At 48.3% G+C, this 13,479-nt stretch overlaps 1 protein-coding gene across 2 annotated transcripts in view; it reads left to right on the top strand.

Moving 5' to 3' along the window:
• Nucleotides 1–13,479, top strand: part of VDR (vitamin D receptor) — an 817,725-nt gene that overhangs the window by 39,061 nt on the left and 765,185 nt on the right. The window lies entirely within an intron of this gene.

Raw genomic sequence — 13,479 nt, 5'->3', positions numbered from 1 at the left:
AACCCATCCCATGCACACATACAGAGGAGCATGCACACAAGACAACACACATGAGTGGCACAGTCAAACACAGGTACCACACTTCATCCCACAAGCACTCATGCAAATACCAGACGGTTGCAGACACAACCACATCCATTGTCTCCCCCCTCCTCCTCCTCCTCCACCTCCCTCACAGTCAGTCCAAACACCTGCATGCCCTGCATCAACATCCACTACCAGCCTCACCACACCAAGCAGCACACACACCTCCTATCAGACACCTCCACTACATCCATCCTCGCATCTCCTGTGTTCTCTCCCACCCTGCCTGCTCACCCCCCTCCTAAAGGACACAAACGCGAGCACTCAGACACCCAACAGCCATCTGCCTCAAATCAGCACACTGCCCATGCACTTGCACCCAAGTCCAGCAGACGTACACCTCCAACAACCACTCCCTCAAACTCCACTCCCGTCCCTCCTCCCGCCCTAAGACGCTTTTCCTTGCCTAACTTGACCTCTTCCTCCCCCCCCCCCCTTCCTGCCCGTAAGAGCAGGATCCCAATCACCTCAGCCAAACGGTCCACGCGGACAATGGAGGCACCTCCTAGTCGTGGTGGAAAGACATTGAAGGGTCCCACTCCACCAGCTATGAAGGGGAAGGAGCCCGCACCTCCTGCCATGAAGGGGAAGGAGCCCGCACCTCCTGCCAGGAAGGCTAAGGAGCTCGCACCTCTTGCCAAGAAGGCTAAGTAGCTCGCACATCTGCCATGAAGGGGAAGGATCCCACGCCTCCTGCCATGAAGGGGAAGGATCCCACGCCTCCTGCCATGAAGGGGAAGGATCCCACGCCTCCTGCCATGAAGGGGAAGGATCCCACGCCTCCTGCCATGAAGGGGAAGAAGCCCTCGACTCCAGCAGAGGCTGTCAAGGTGACACCACCTGCACCAGTGGTCAAGGAGCCCTCACAGCCAGCTGAGGAAGTGCAGCCTACTCCTCCAGCAGAGGCTGCCCAGGAGGCACCTTCACCTGCTGACACAGTGCTTCACCTGCTGACACAGTGCAGCCCTCACCTCCAGATGACAGTGCTGCCCTCACCACCAGCCGAGGGCATGTAGGCCACCCTCCAGGGACTCGGGGACTGCTGTACAAGGGGGCCCCCCCTCCAGAAGCAGTGGGCATTTTTCCCACCTGAGAGACTGTAACTTTGCACTCCCCAGCATGGAGAAATGGGCATGGAGCCTCCTCCAGAAGCAGTGGGCAAGTCAGCCACCTGAGAAACTGTGATCTTGCACAACCCAGCAAAGAGAAATGGTCATGGAGCCCCCTCCCGAACCAGTGAGCATGTTCCTGTATTCGGCTGAGGTGCCCACCATCCCCCTGAGGAGCCTGCCCACTTGCAAACTGCTGCCCCTGCAGAGTTCTATCCGGATGATGTCAGGATTCGAGTTGGGCCTTGGACTGTGCCCTGTGTCCATGTGGGCCCTTAGTACTCTGGACTGAGCACTTGCCCTTTGTGTACATTTGTACATATCTGTTTTTCGTACAATTGGTTCATTTGGTAGCAGTTCACAATCAATACATTCTCATTACTGCATTCTCGTTGTCCTTGCATCATTGTGAAGTGTCGCGTGCCATGGTTTCTCGTCTGCAGCTGTTTTTTTTGTGTGTGTGCGTGTGTGTGTGTATGGTGTGTGAGTGTGTGTCACCCTCCTTTTCCTCCCTCCCTCCCTTGTGTGCTGGGTGGCTGTACTCACTGTCGTCTTCGTCAGAGTTGGTGTTCCAAGTGGAGTATGGCGTAGACGAGCATGGGGAACACTTGCATTTCCGGTTCCATGGCGGCTTTGTCCTTCTCTGTGTCTCTGATGGTGAGTCTTTCGTCTCCTGTGATGTGTTTCCGTCAGGTTTTTAATGGAGTTGGTACCGTCCCGGAAATCGTGGCAGTTTCCTGTGTCATGATATGGTGGGCGGTACTTAGTCTTCCGCCTGGCTGTTGACTGCTACCGCCGTGGTGAGGGTTGTTAACGCCCTGGCGGTTGGTGTGGTACATTGGCTGTCTATGGGAGTTATCTCCGCCATGGTCCTAATTTGGCAGCAATTACCGCCAGCCTGTTGGCAGTATTACCGCCACTTTCACTCACCGCCAGTGTCATAATGAGGGCCTTAATCTTTAGAAAACAGTGAGAACGCTGTTGTTACGCAAAGTACCTGGTTAGTGTCCAAAATAAAGCCGCACGGACGAGTGTGCGTCGGAAAAGGGTAACGATGCGTTGATTCCTTACTCACAAGTAAGACCGTGCGTTGTTTCCTTCTCTGGTCGGGTCGGCGATGTGTCGGTTTTCTCTCTAGCAAGAGGGCGATGCCGGGTGAGGGGGGGGGGGGTTGAGACTGCATTGTGTGTGGGCAGGCACAGCCCTTTCAGGTGTGAGTGACCCCTCCACTCCTCCCCTCCCTCCCAGCACAGATGGCTCATCAGGATATGCAGGCTACCCCCCCGCTCCCTTTGTGTCACTATCTATAGGAGAGGTGCAGACAGCCCAACTGTCAAACTACCCAAACAGGGACTTCACAAACTGGCAGAGTCACAGAATGGTCTGACAAAGAAAATGCCTACTTTCTAAAAGTGGCATTTTCGAACACACAATCTAAAAACAAACTTTACTAAAATAAGTATTTTTAAATTGTGAGTTCAGAGACCCTAAACTCCAAACTTCTGTCTGCCTCCAAAGGGAATTTGCACTTCAATAATATATAAAGGCAGCCCTCGTGTTAACCTATGAGAGAGATAGGCTTTGCACAGTGAAAACCAAATTTGGCAATATTTCACTGTTAGGACGTATAAAACACATTTATTTAGTATATGTCCTACCTTAAACATAGACTGCACCCTGCCCATGGGGATACCTAGGGCCTACCATAGGGTTGCTTACATGTAGGAAAAGGGATGGTTCAGGCGAATTGGCAGTTGAAAACTGCACACACAGACACTGCAGTGGCAGGTCTGAGCCATATTTACAGGGCTACTCATTTGAGTGGTACAACCAGTGCTGCAGGCCCACTAGTAGCATTTGATTTACAGGCCCTGGGCACCTCTAGTGCACTCTACTGGGACATACTAGTAAATCAAAGATTCCAATAATGGAAAGACAATTACACCTACATTTTACATAGGAGCACTTGCACTTTAGCACTGGACAGCAGTGGTAAAGTGCCCAGAGTATCAAAAACAGCAAAACCGAGTCCAGCACACAGCAACGACCTTGGAAACAGAGGCAAAAATTTAGGGGAGACCCTGCCAAAAGGTTATTGTGTAGAGTTCCCAAACCAGCCTCTGGATTCAAGCCTCATGCCTATTCCAGTTCCCTAAGGTCTAACCATACATAACGTTCTGTGGCAAGGAAATTAGTCATTACTGGAGAAAAGAGCAATCATTCTGGTTCCTGAGGAGCAGATTTGCTCTGAGGTGTATTCAGTACTGTACCTGGTACCTAGAGTGGTTAAGACGAGGGTGTCCCTCGGCCAGAAAATACCTGGTGTGAAACTCGCACATCTGGTAATTCTGTTCCTGGGCACACTCAGCAAGTTAGAATAACTTGCGGAGTGTTTCCACAGGGAACAGTGCTGCAGACCCCTCGCAGTGAGGGCTTCAGTAGGGTCTGCTAGTAGTAGAAGGAACGTAAATTGACATATATTTCAGTCAAGTCTTGTCCCAATGTAATCACAGTGCAATAAACCAAGGCAGAGCTAGTGACTATAGGAAACTGGCCAGAAAAGTTGGGTCCTCTCATGTACTCTCCCTTGTTATATCTGACAGTAAGCTGCGACTAATATATATTTAGCCATATAACTATACAAATATCATTATGATGCAAGCACAAAGATAGATATGGAGACTAATGACCCTATTCAGGGGGCCACAGTGCAGAACCTGCGTATGGGGCCCCAACTGTGGTGGTTGGGATCATTTGACACTAATGTCTTGAGGCCTGTTCTAATCTAGCTGTGTAAACAGGGTCAAGTACAACCACGCTGCACTTGACTGAGTGATGAGGGCAAGGAGTCAACAGCTTCACAGTGAGGTGGGACAATAGATCAGAAATCGGCAGTCAATAAGCATCGGAAACAGTAACGTCAGTGCTAATCATTTAGTTAAAAATAAAGTATTTTAATCTCACAGCAACACAAAGCACTAACGTATGCAACTTATGTACTGGGATAGTCATTAGTCAAGCACAGATGCAGATCACTTGCTGTTTATCGACCACTTCTTTAGTTTAAGCAAAAAAGCATTGTAATTGAAGGTTCCACTTTGCACAGCTAAGACAATAGCTTTCAGTTTTTGCCAGTGCAGGCCTGGTATTGCCTGCTCAGTGAACATGTGGCTAATAAAACTAAAGTTTTGACTAACTGATGTGGCACATGTGGAGCTGAATGATGTGGTGCATGATCTTTAGCCTTTGAGGTCTACTCCATTGATTCAGGCTCACACGCACCGGTCTCGCTCTGCATTCAGCCAACAGAATTGAACAGAGTGGCAGATGCTGCTCTCTGGCAGTTCTGCAGATGCGAGTGCAGATGAGTACTCCTTTTTTTTTTTTTTTTTTTTTTAATACACCTGTGGCCTCCGGCCCATGCCAGGATATCCTCTGCAGCGGTGAGGACAGCTTCTCACAAGGGTTCACCTTATCAGGCAGTGGCAACACTGGTCCTTGGGGCAAATTGCAGCAATGCCAGACAGCACAGTGTCGTTTTGACTGATAGCTTCTTTACTCAATTTACTACAAGAACAAACAATGGGAGAGTGACCTCAGAAGTTAGGATAGGCACCAGCTTCACTCCTACTGGTTGTTGGACAGGCATTCGCCTTCCCTCTCTCACCAGGAAAACAGGCTTCTAGTTAGCAAGTTCAGGCTACAGCTGTGGTTCGTTCACCTCTGGGAGACTGGTTGTCATTCAGACACTAGCCCTGGTTACACAGTAGATCTTCAAGTACTCTACAGAGCACTCTGCCCCTTGTTCAAGAGTAACTTGGAACTAGAACAAAGTGGGTTGTGTGTGTCCCACTTACGCACACTTTCCAGAGAGGGGCTGTGGATCCAATCTCTAAGGTCTAGGAGCATGTTGTTGGCTACTCCTTTACAAATGCCATTTTCTGGCTGTCGTGCAAACATAGCATGTGTGCAAGAAATACTTCTGAGAGCAGGTACCAATAAGGGGCTGTAAGCAGAAGTTTAAAAAAAAAATGGGTATAAAGAAGTGTGAGTGCTTTCCCACATGGCTGTCATCAGCCTTCCTGAAGCATTAATCAGGGATAAACAAAATGCCAGACCTTGCCTAGAAACTGCCCCACCTAGAACAGCAGAATCTGCTGACTCACCGTGCTCTCCCTACCATCCACCAAGTGGCAACTCCTTGACAAAACGTCCCAATAGAATGTGTGAGGGTTGCCATGTCTCCAGCCTTCCTTACCTCAGTGCCTCTGCTTCCACCCTCTAGCTGCAGGAATTAATCAATACATGTATTTGGGAAACTGTAGCCATGTTATGCCAGGCTAAATCAGAGTACATTCCTAAATGGAACCCACTGGTCCCAGCAAACATACATCTATTGTACAGAGACTCTTGTTGCCATGTATGGCCTGACATAAATAAAGCCCACATGCACCTGACACATGCCGGATGTCACAAGGGTCTGAGTACCACATTGAAGCAGAAATTTACTCCCACTCCATCCGACTCATGCAGAATTGTGATGGCCATTACAGCACACCATAATTACCACTACTGTGTGTCAGAAGATTAATAGGTGTTATAATTAACTTCTCTTCTGAATTCCCACCTCACAGCACCAGTTACTACAGGTTTGCCATTTATTTTCTGAGTATTTTCTCCTAATAAATGTCACCTGTTTTTCCCTAGTGACAAATGTCAGAGGAAACTTGTGGGGTGTGGTAATTGATGCATAACTTGGAGTTCGATCTGAGTCCAAACCTCCTTTTGTGTATCAATCGGAATATAAAACCCAACTTGGAATCAGAGCTTACATGTCTGGAATATTAAATAAGGCAGTAGGTTTGTTAACAGATTTGCCTAGGTCTGTAGTACCATTTTCCTGGCCTATCAGTGCTCTTGGGTTCGAGTATATTGTATTGTAGCAGTATTTAAATAATGTTTCATAATCCTAATGAGGTGCGGGAACACATTTCTGGATGGGTAGATGCTACTTGCACTTATTGTGTTTTATTGCTGTGCCTGTGCATGAATTTAAAGTGAAAAAGAGTGAAAGATAGGTTGCTTCAGCATTAGATTTTAATGTATGTATATAGAGAGAAAGGGTGTGTGTGTGTGTGTGTGTGTGTGCAAGCGAGCGAGCTTGGATGTAGGTGAAAAGTGAGAGGACAGGCAAGGCCATGTATGTCAATACTTTGGTCTTGGACTGGTTTGTATTTACAGTTCGAACCACATTGACTTCAGGGCAGTGAAAGTGCCCAGAGATGGGATAGGCGAAAAAAACACAGGCAAGGCATAGTGCAACAGGACTTACACCACCCACAGCACGTTTTGCTTAAGGAAATGGTTACCAGGGAAGAGAGCAGTTTCGGACAGCTGAGGCATTAATTAGAATCACTATCTAGAATCTGTTAGAATATAATGTGTTTTTCATAAGGTTTTAGGTTACCTAGTGCCTGATTTTATGAATGGTTTCAGAGCACTAAGAAAATAAAACAAAAATGCATTAACATTTGTTTTAGGATTGTGGCCCCTGCAGTATTTTAGTCGGATGTCTAGCCCAGAGCTCCGCAGCCGCCGGCCCACTGGTGCCAGCTTAATTCCCCAGCTGCCCCGACCCTGCCCCTCATGTTACTGCTCTGTGTTGGGGATGCACTTTGGTTGCTACTGGAGGAGGTGAGAGGCCCATGCCGCCAGACAGGGCAGATAGAGTGAAGCCGTCCATGAGGTGCTGCATGGCCTGTAGCAGGACTGGCTGGAGCATGCGGTGGGCCACACTGATGCCTTGGTGGCTGTGAGCCCTGAGGCTGGAGCAAGGAGCCCTGCAGCAGTGGTGAGGCTGGTGGGACCAGGACAGTGGCAGCGCAACCTTGCTGGGCTGGCCCTGAAGTCAGGCCGGGCTGTGAGGAAGCGCGCCCACCATTTTGTGAGGAGATGAGCTGTGCTTGCCTGGGCCATGTGGCAGAAGTGCAGCCCTCTCTGTATGGTGACTTGTGGTGCCCCCTCCAATCTGGAGAGTCCTAGGGCTGGTGAAAGCCCCCTAGAATTGAATTTTGCCCTGGGACCAAAGAAGTGAAGGACCGGAGTGGCTGCTTGTCTGGAGGGAGCAGTGCCAAGGGAGCTGAGGAGGCAGTTGAAGGACACCTTGGAGTAGTGGTCTTGGGACGTGGGACCAGGTTGGCTTCAAGGGGTGCCTGGGGCGGAAGTAGGTGCCTCTAGGAAGTGAATTGGCTCCTGGAGAGAGACTGGGACTAGTGGAGCTGGGGAAGCTGCCTGGGGCTGGTGCTGACAGATCTGCCCTGGAGTGAAAATGTTTAGGTGTGGACGGGGAGGTGTGCCCCCTGGGCAGTTCCATCTGTCCCCTGCGGCAGTGGTGTGGACCCTTGAGGGGTCCTTGCAGGGTGTCCTGTGATTTCCTATTTCTGCCTCTGGCCTGGGCCAAGTGAGGAGCTGGCCGATATTGGTGTGAACTACAACCAGCCAGCAGGTGCTCTGGTGATGGCGCAAGTGACCTGGACTGTGCGTTCTAGGGACTGTGTGAACTAAGTGGGGGGGGGGGGCCAGCAGTAATAAAGTTGAGTGTCTGAGACAGAGGGTCGTGAGCCCGGCCGGTCCAGCTGTGGATTGAAGACTCACACTGCCACAATACTGGCTATTCAAGACTCAAAATACACCCTTGAGTACAAGATCTTGGCGGTGTTAATGACCTCAGTCTCTGGATGGTTAATTACACCAAGTTGCCTGAGAGGGTCACGGATGGTGAATCAAGCACAGCCCAGATTCACCCATCAGTGGCAGATCATGAGGAGTGGTTGATCGGCTGTAGAGGGAGGTCCTCTGCAAAGGTGTAGGATGCTGAGGTGTGCTCCCGATGGAACAATGTCCAATTGGTGGTGGTTCCTAAGAAGGCACAGGGCCCCTCAACAGAGCTGTTCGTGGAGCAGTGGCTGGCCGCTGAGGTACTGGGAGGGGTGGTGACGCCATTATTCTCTGTGGAGAGGGCGCAATAGGGCCCAAGCTGCCCTTCAGCACTAGGGGCGCAGCCTAGACCCGTTGTGGCTCATTTATTGAATTTTAGGGACCAATATCACATACTGCAGGTGGTGCATCCTACAGGCCCTGATGGATTGAGAACTGTCCGGAGCATCTATCCTGCTTATACGACAGCAGTCCAGCGTAAACGGGAGTCGTTTTTGGCAGGCAAGAAACATTTGCAACAACTCATTTTCAAATATGTGTTGTTGTTTCTGTTCTTTTCCTGGGTCAATGTGGGCTCTACAGTGCACTTCTTTACGGAGGGGAAGGAGATGTGGGATTCGCTGGAGAGACAGAATCACATCAGGGGTGTGGAATTTATTAAAATATCTACTTGTCCAGGGGACAGGTTGCTTCTCAAATCTACTTGTCCTGTAACAAGATCTACTTGTCCCTTTGGTGCCATGTAGTGTGGCGACAAATTATGGCAGCAATCTCATTATGTAAGAGCTCTGATACTAGCCTCTCTGATTATGCTAGGCTACTACCCTAGTAGGGCTTGAATACTTGCAATTTCCATCCCTACTGTAGCAATTTCCTTATTTTGCCACCTTTCTGCAGATCTGCATACTGGAGCTGGAAGAAGCAGTAAGCAATAGTTCCAGGGCTGGAATGCCTTTGAGTCTGCAAACCTACTAACCTGCATGTTTTAAAGATTTTCACCAGCTTCTCTCTAATATTTTCCCATAATAAGAAAGGTTGGACATTTACTCCTGACAATGGCAGAATTAGAACTTCTTCCAGGGTTGGGAAGAAAGTGGCTGGAGGGAAAATGAACTTGCAAATGCTCAATAGATTTTCACATGAGCAAATCTACACATCGTATTTACCCATGCTAAAATACAGTTCACAAATATTTTATAGGGGTACGACATATACCATGGGTGCACTTTTGTGACCTTCTTTAAGAATTTGGGGCCACATGTCGGTAGGTTCAGATTTGCGACCCGCAAATTGCGAGTCGCAAATCGGAATGTAGGATGGTGTCCCTGACACCATCTGTGATTTGCAAGGGCTTCGCAAATGCCCACCTCATAAATAATCATGAGGTGGGTCGCAATTTACGACCCCCTTGCGAATGGCGGCCCTCACAGGGATGGTGGCCTGCTGGAGACAGCAGACCACCATGTCTGTGACTGCTTTTCAATAAAGCAGTTTTTTTTTTTTTGTAATGCAGTCCGTTTTCCTTAAAGGAAAACGAGATGCATTACAAAAACGAAAAATGAAACGCTCTGAATTTTTTTTTACAGTGACATTCACAATGGGGAAGGGGTCCCATAGGGACCCCTTCCCTTTAGCGAAAGTGTTAGCACCCATTTGAAATGGGTGCAAACTGTGATTGGTTTGCGCCCGCGTTCGCGGTCACAAAACAATCCTACATTGCACTGCGAGTCGCAATTAGGAAGGGAACACCCCTTCCTAATTGCAAGTCACAAACCCGTTTTACGATTCGATAACAAGGTTACTGAATCGCCAAATTGGGTTTGTGCATCGCAATGTGCTTTTTGCACGTCGCAAACAGCGAAAGTCGCTGTTTGCGACATGCAAAAAGCTACCTACATGTGGGTCTTGGTCCCTAATTAGGACTGGCGTTAACAAAGACATTTTGTTTTTATTAAACTTCTATTTCTCTCTCTTTCGGCTGGCTTTACTGTGAGTGATCGCATTCTGCTCTTCCACAAGGAGCATATTGGCACACAAAGTAGTTTTGTTCAGTGTCAGGAACTACAGTGGCAATCAGTGACGTAACGAAACTGGAGGGTGCCCCTTTGCAAAGAACATGGAGGAGCCCCCTCTCCAGACTCACTCAGGCCAGGTGCTGTGCTGAAGGGGCCCCCTGGAGGGTGGCTACGGGGCCTTTGTTATGCCACTGGTGGCAACGTGTGCTTTTAGAGTTCCAAACCTTTTTTTTTTTTTTTGCCAGTGTTTGTTACAGTGTTGTGGGCCTGGTAGCTCCCACAACAATAAAGTGTTAGAAAAGCCATGTAAAAAAAAAACACACACATTGATGAAACTAAAAGACTTATAAAAATATGTCAGATCAGTTGGCTTTGTCAGTGTTTGTTTATTTTCATGCTTCCCATAATCATGTTGAAAATAGTTACACTGATTTTCCATTAGAAATATTTTTGGGAAATACTAGCATGCATCAACACATTTTACTAAATGACACTTCATTTGCATCTAATCAGAGAGCATTCTGGGAGCATTATACTTAGCCTCATAGCCTAAACTTTTCAAACGTGTATACACTTTTTTTTTTGTACTGGAACCAACGTCAGTAGTGAAGTGTGACCTTAAAACATCTATTTACAGCACTCACCGTAATAATGAAGGCTTTCAAATAATGAACCATAAATACAAGTTCGAACAGCATTATCTTTTGGAAACACATTACCTCAACTGCAGAGAGTTCCACTCTCTGTAAACAGGCAGCCAAAAAGGGTTTGTGCTGCAGAGGGTTGGGCCTACTTGTCCCAAGGACAAAATAAGCATAAAAACTTGTTGCCCTTGACCCCAAACAAGATGTCCCGGGCGTCGGGCTATAGGAATTCCACATCCCTGCACATGATGCCGCAGAGGGTTCCCCTGAGTGGCAGACCCGGTGGCCACGACGGCGTTGGTGTATGGGGTCCAGAGTGACTCCCACCAGGGCAGAGGCACACATGGAAAGGGACAAGGTGGTCGTGGAGTTGCAGTGTGGTCTTCCTCAGGCCTTGGAGCTGCCACTGTATCCTTTGCAATGGAGGTATTGTGGTGTAGGGGGGATTGGAGGCAGCGCAGACAATTCACACATGCTAGCAAGAATGGGATCCCAAAGTGTAACCAGGGACCTTTCCCTTTAGAGTCTTATCCTGGAATGTGAACGGACTCGGGAACAAGCTGAAGCGAGGGGAAGGTGGGTATATGAGATGGGTAATAAGGTCGGGAAATTGCTGGCCTGGCTGGCCCGGAGGAGGAAGGCCAGCTGTGGATCCTGATGGTCTGTACGGTGGGAGGGGGTAAAGGTCGGAGAGGTCAAGGTCACTGTTATAGCCCAGACCTTCTCTTGTTATCTTCTCAAGTTTTATGCATCATGGCTTTCGGAGGAGGTGATGGATGGCCTGTGGGGGGTTTGTATGGGATCTTCCGATGCTGCGCCTGGGTTGGGAGGCCCGTGACACACTTGAGGTGGAGATTACAGAGAGAGAAATTGCTGAAGCCCTGACCCATTTTAAAAGTGGAAAGTCCTCAGGTCCTAAACGCTTCCCTTTGGAGTTCTTCAAATGTGTGAAGAGTAAGCTGCTCACCTGTTATTGATCAACGATTGGGTGCTGGCGGACCAGGGAAGCCGGGCCTGAGGGCAGACAAGCAGGCGATGGAGCTATGGGTTCACACAATGGCTTTACAGTGCAGGGATAGTATTGACTCTCCTGGAGCTGACTGCCTCAGTGTTTGGGATGTAGCAGAGGGTTATGGTCAGGAAGGGCTGGGCAGGTCTGTTGACTTCAGAGACGTGGTTGTTGGATTTTGGGTGCACTGGCAGAGCTCTTTAGGCTGTTGGGCTACAAGCAGTGGGATTTGATTGGCATTTCGAAGGTAAGAGACCTTTGGGGAGGCAAGGATTTGCTGTCATTGGTGGACCTGAGGGACCAGTATGAGATAAGGGGTGGGGTCAGCTTCTATGCTAACTGCAGATTAGATCTATTCTACGGCGGAGGAGCACCTATCCTGAGGAGTTGGAAGATGAGATCCCAATGGAGTACCGGGTGTTGGTCGTCCCTCTTAGAAGGCATGCTGTTATTGTTGTTTGAGTGTTGCTGTCGGCAAGACTGCTGGTTTAAGAAGGACATTACTTATGTTTGTAGGTGACTATGCCAATCCTACAACAAGTCACAACTGTCATCCCAACCCTCCTGGCTCACGAGCAACACCTCACCAAAAACCTAAACAGTAAAAGGGGATTTGTTGCAGCCTACGGACTTAAGCATTCAACATCCGAGGGAGTGTTGTGGTTAAACTGAGATTATCCCTTTCTCACATGAACAACATGTCTCAATCAAACATGCAGGCAATGAAGGAGATGCAGTAAAGTTTTCAATAGGTTTTAATAACAAGACTGCAATCTATGATAAATTGCATGGGCTGCAATGATTAGGATAATGAATAATGCAAGGAGCAGAATTGTGAACACGAGAGTCATTAATACAAAGACCCCCACCATCGTGCAATAACCTGACATGATATGATATATGCCGTAATACCCTAGCATGATGAACCTGACCGTAACCTAAGGAGAGCTAGGTATGATAAACCTAATCTGCCAGTACCATGTCCAGGAGAAGAGCCCCTCCCCAACCCTTGTTATCTCAGAATGCGGACTCTAGCTCAGACTCCGTGGGGGACACACAGACTAGGTCAGCGTCAAGATGACTTGTAACATGGATAGCGTCAGAGGAATCTGGTAGGAATCCCTCTGACTATCTGTGTGAGATGTATTTATACAGATCTGATCGGACCCCTGATGTAGGCCTGTTCCCAAACAACAGATAAGAAGAAATGCTTGGGCGGCAATCACATAAACAATTCCCTGGAAATTACAAGAGTGGGAAAGTACCTAATGCGAACACCTACATCTTATTTCTTTTTATGCTGATGTTGACGCCTTTGCAAAGTGGCACTGATAACGTAAAACAAAACATCTTCCTAACTAGAAGCATAGCGGCCATCTTCGGAATATATAATTAAATAAATGTGCTAAAACAGAGCAAGCTAATGAGGTTAAAAGTCACTAGGTGACAGGGGCACAAGTCTGCAAGCCACAAGGCTAAGCTAACTCCTGCTTCCCATTAAAACAAGATAGGATTCACTACACTGTGTCACAGTTATATTCCACACTACTTGACCACTGTCAGGCCCTCCTATGGCAGCTATGAAAGCGTTGGGAGTTGGATTTGTGTTGTTTGAAGGATGATGAGTGGGAAGCGGTGTGTATGTATCAAGGGAAGGTGACTATTTGGGCGGGATTCTGGCTTGTTGAGCTGAAGCTGTTGCATCAGGCATATTTCATGCTTACAAAGCTTCAGATGACACGGAGGTGTGATTCAGATCAGTGCCTGTGGAGCTGCAGGCAACTGGGTACACCGATGCACACAATTTGGGGGTGCCTGCTGGAGCGTCCTTTTTTAGGAGGGAGTCCATGACAAGCTCTTTGGGATTATAGAGGAGGCCTTAGTGCTCACATCCTTATTGG

Source organism: Pleurodeles waltl, chromosome 4_2, assembly GCF_031143425.1.
Source record: "Pleurodeles waltl isolate 20211129_DDA chromosome 4_2, aPleWal1.hap1.20221129, whole genome shotgun sequence".
Lineage (NCBI taxonomy): Eukaryota > Metazoa > Chordata > Amphibia > Caudata > Salamandridae > Pleurodeles > Pleurodeles waltl.
Note: the sequence above shows the minus strand (reverse complement) of the source record. Positions and strands in the feature narration are given on the sequence as shown.